A 5,028-nucleotide genomic window follows, 5' to 3' on the forward strand; every position below is an offset into this window, starting at 1 on the left:
ACTGGGGTAGAAGTGCGTAGGTGCAAGTGATACAGTTGTGCGGTCTCAGCTTCACAGAGACAGGGCCAGGTGTGCTCTCCGCTGGGGACAGAACGGAGCACCCCTGGAGCAGCGCACCCCATCCTCAAAGCTTGGCATGGAGAGAAGCCACTGAGTCCCCCAGAGCTGGGACAGAAGCAGATGCTCTCTGGCTCCCCGGCGCACCGGTTTGCAGCGGTTTTCCCATCGAGGACGTACTGGCTCCGGAGTGGCTTGGCCACCTTGGTACCAGGGGCCATCCATCAGTTGGTTGCCTTTGGGTCCTGCAGGTGTCCTTTGTGTGCCATCACTAAGCAGGTGGGTGAGTGCGAGGGAGGGAGCGCCCACCCCCAGAGCCCTGGGCCTGCAAAAGATCCCAGAAGCCTTTTGGTTCGAGCCCCCGGGGGCATCCAGGGATGAGAAATAGCCACTGAAGAAAGGCAGACCAGAAAAGGTGCTGAGAAGTGGGAAGGAAGGGGACAGAAAAGGCATCTGCCTCAGGGGCGGCCACCGACCAGCCCCGGCACCGTGGGTAAATTGCTTCCCCTCACTCGCCCTCACTTTCAACGTCTGAACCTGACGGGGTGGCCCTAGATTCATTGCTTCGTTCACTGGTTGGCCAAATACGCACTGAGCACCTACTGTATGCCAGGCTTATTCCTGGCGCTGGGAACAAAGGAGAAGGAGCACCTTAGGGTGCTGAGGGCGGGAGGCAAGGCTGCAGAGCATTAGGGGTGGATGGTGACGTGTGTGTGTGTGTGTGTGTGTGTGTGTTAAAATACACAAAACATAGGGGACACCTGACTGGCTCAGCCAGTGGAGCGTCAGACTCTTGATCTCAGGGTTGTGAGTTCGAGCCCCATGTTGGGTGCAGAAATGACTTAAAAGAAAATCTTTTAGAAAATTATGTACAAAACATAAAATCAACCATTTTGGGGGCACCCGGGTGGCTCAGTGGTTGAGCGTCTGCCTTTGGCTCAGGGCGTGATCCCGGGGTCCTGGGATCGAGTCCCGCATCGGGTTCCCCGCAGGGAGCCTGCTTCTCCCTCTGCCTGTGTCTCTGCCTCTCTCTGTGTCTCTCATGAATAAATGCATAAAATCTTTTAAAAAAATTAACCATTTCAAAGTGTACAATTCAGGGACGTTCAATACATTCACGGTGCCGTGCAACCATCACCTCCATAACATCCTAGAACCTTTCCATCCTGCCGAAAGGAAACCCCCAGCCCGTTGAGCAGCGCTGCCTCCCCTGAACCCCAGCCCCCCCGCAAACGCTCACCAGCGTGCTCTCCTACGGGCTTGCCTGCTGGGGACCTTCCTATCGGTGCACTCATACGGTGTGTGATGTTTTGTGTCTGGCTTCTTCCGCTTAGCACCCTGTTCGCAGGGGTCACTTCTCAGTCGTTTGCGTGAGCAAAACCACGGCATTGCACGGAGAGGCTGCGTTTGGCTTCTCAGCCGTCCACTGACCGGGCACACGGGGCGGTTCCCCCCTTTGCCTGTTGTGCATAGCGCTGCTGGGGACGCTCAGGGACAGTCCCCGTGTGGGTGGACCATCGCCGAGTCCCTGCTTTCGGCTCCCTGGCGTCTCCACCCAGGATTGCAATCACCCCACGACGGCAGCGCCCCTTTACCTTCCCACCAGCCAGCGGTGAACAAGGGGTCCGCTGTCTTCACAGCCTCACCAACACGTGTTGTTTGGATGCTGACTTGTACCGGGCAGGTTCGGGAGGAGGACTCTGTGAAGCCTAGGAAGGGAGGAGGGACACCGGAAGCCTGGTGGTCTGGGAGGGCCAGTTCGGGCCGGACAGGGGTGGGGGTGGCAGGTGTGGCAGGAGAGAGGAAGCGGAGGGTGTGCACGGATTCAGGCGGCGGGCCTGGGGACGGGATGCTCCTTGCTGTGCTGCAGCAGGTAGGGGAGGGTGGGCGATGGGGCCCTGGGGAGAGGGGGGCCCGGAATTTGGAATTTGAGCTGGCTGCCCCGCTGGCGGTGCCCTCCGTGGCTGCTGGGGCTTGGGACATGTGCTCGAGGTCCCGGGGCCCGGCCTGCCTGCCAGTTTGTTGGAAGAAAGAGATTGTCCACCAGGAAATCTCAGGAGCACAAGGGGGGCCAGGGAAGACAGGATTGGGGGAATTTCGGGAAACCTGGAGTGGAGCTGCAACTGTCCCCACCACTGAAAGGATGGGTGCCTGTGTCCAGTCCCTGGCAAATGTGTTTGGGTGAATGCAGAGAGGGGGAGAGCGAGAAAGTTCCCCCATCGGTTCCCAGGAGGCCACTCGCATGAGATCCTGTGAGGTTGTTTGCGGAGTGGCCGGCAAGGCTCAGGGGCAGGTGGTGGCAGCAGCTGCTGGGGCCTTGGGCAGCCAGGAGGCTCTCTGGGCCTCGTCCTCCTGCTCCCTTTCCTTTGGCCTGACCCCAAGCCCCCGCCCACCCCCACCAGCCGGCCACTTGCTGTCAGGCCCGCGCTCAGGATAAAGTCCTGCAACAGCCCTGACCCATGGCTGAGCACCAAGTCCTGAGCCCAGCTGGCAGGGCCCATGCGTGACCTCACCAGCGGGGCCTGGTGCAGGCGGGCGCCCAGTGTGCCTGGTGAGTGGTGGCAGGTTCCACTGGCATGGTGAGGGAAGCCCAGGTCAGCGGGGCCTGTGAATGCCCCGCCACTGTCCCCAGCCGCCCGGGCAGGCTGGACTCCCAGAACTGAGAGGAAGAGGGAGCATGCAAGGCGGTGCAGGGAGCACGGATGGGGAGCTGTGCTTGGGGCAAAGGGGCAGGTGGCAAGGGTGTCAGGATCATCCTGCTGTGCTGCTCCTTTTCCAGAGAGCACGTCAGTCACCCTTTCCAAAGCCTTCCTCACCTATTCCCGCCCCTGAGCCAGCCTCTGAGTAAGTGCCTGTGGGTGGCTGGGACCCCTGGGGCCTGGCCCCTTCCTCCAGCTTCCTCCCTGCTGCTCTCCTAGCAGAGTCCCGCTGGGAGAAGCAGCCTCCAGCCACTTCATCTGCAGGGCTGCTCCCTTTGCCCTCCCCTCCCCCCTCCCTCTCCATCCCTCCCCTCTCCTCTTGCATTCTCCACTCCCTCCTCCCTCCAGTTCTCCAATTCCCTTTCCTTTTCTCTCCAGCATCCCCATGGACTCTCTCCCATGGACTCTCATGAGCCTCCAGCCTTTTGGCTCCTTCCATTCTTTGCTGCTGGGGGGAGGAGGAGGCTAAGCCTGAGTATCCCTGCCTTCCTTAGGGGTGGGAGCCAGAGAGTGGTGAGGAGGTAAAGGCAGGGAGGAGCACCTGTCTAGGCCCTGAGAAGCCTGGTGGCAGCTGTGGGATGGGAGAGGTGAAGCAGGGATGGAACTTCCTGGTGTGACCCCGAGTACACCTAGTTGTCCACCACCCCCACGACCCACACCTACTGGTCCCAGTTCTACTCCTGAGTGCCTGAGAAAGGAAAGCCCCGATGGTGGCAGGGCTGCTGTGGCCTGTGGATGTTTTCTAGGTGCTTCTTGGCTTTTTTCTGCTGGACCACCTGTGATGATGGTGGTCCTGGGGGGAAATCTACACGGTGGCTGCTAGGAGTCCCCTTGGCCATTTGCAGGCAAGTCCCCATGCTGAGAAGGGGCACACGTATGTCCTGAGGCAGTCCTTATGGTGTGTGTGTGTGTGTGTGTGTGTGCACGCGTGTGCGCGTGCAAACAAATGCAGATCACTGAGCAGGCAGTGGGACTTGGCTACCACTGTGACTGTGGTCAAATCACTGACCCCTTTAGGTGTCATTTGCTTTCACTGCAAAATCTTTTTTTTTAAGATTTTAGTTATTTATTCATGAGAGACACACAGAGAGAGAGAGAGGCAGAGACACAGGCAGAGGGAGAGTCAGGCTCCATGCAGGGAGCCCGATGTAGGACTCGATCCCAGGACCCCAGGATCATGATCTGAGCCAAAGGCAGATGCTCAACCACTGAGCCACCCAGGTGCCCCTCCACTGTGAAATCTTTTGGCGTGTGTGGAGCCTCTGGGGTTCCCTTGAGCATAGGCACTTATAAGCCAGGGTCCCATCTTTCCCAGACTTCCTATTGCCCATTGGCTAACTGCAAGGTGGTGTGGCCTCTGAACCTACATGCTGGCCTTCCCTCTAGAGTGGCTTTCCAAGGGTGGTCCCTGGGCCAGCAGTAGCACCTGGGAGCTTATCAGAAGTACACATCCTGGGGCACCTGGGTGGCTCAGTTGGTTAAGCCTACCTTCCGCTCACATCATGATCCTGGGGTCCTGGGATGGAGCCCCCATAGCCCCGTGTGGGGCTCCTTGCTCGGTGGGGAGTCTGCTTTTCCCTCACCCTGTGCCCTTCTCCCATTCTTATTCTCTCTCTCTCTCTAATAAATAAGTTCTTTTTAAAAAATTTAAAAAAAAAGAAATACAAACCCTTGGGCACCACTCCAGACTCACTGACTCAGAGTCTCTGGGGTGGGCCAAAGAATCTGGGTTTTAATGAGCCCTCTGGGTGATTCCAGTACACCTCGGAGTCTGCAAACCACTGTACCGGGCCATTTGCATCAGTGGAGAGGACAGGGGAGCAGTTCATCCCAAATGGTGGGCAGTGCACTATCCCTGGGGGTTGATATTCAGTGAGAGATGCATACTCCTACGTGGCCCATGTTGCATCCATATATGTGTGTGTGCTTGCACACACACAGACACACACACACACACAAGCACCTCCTCTGTTTGCACAACATTCCCTGATCAGTCCACCCCTCTGTTCGCAGCCTGGCTTTAGATAGATTTGATTACAGCAAGATTAGGAATTTCTTTCCGTGAAGGACACCATAGATAGTTAACAGACAGACGACAGATGGGGAGAAGATAGTTGCTGTTTAAAGCCAACAAGGGATTAATGGATAAAATATACAAGAAAATTCTGCAAACCAACAAGAAAAAGACTCAACAGGAAAATGAGCAAAGCATATGAATAGGCAATTCCCAGAAGGAGAAACCCAAAAGGCTAGCAAGTAAGTATGCGAAGAG

The sequence above is a fragment of the Vulpes lagopus genome, chromosome X (genome assembly GCF_018345385.1).
Source record: "Vulpes lagopus strain Blue_001 chromosome X, ASM1834538v1, whole genome shotgun sequence".
NCBI classification, from domain to species: Eukaryota; Metazoa; Chordata; class Mammalia; order Carnivora; family Canidae; genus Vulpes; species Vulpes lagopus.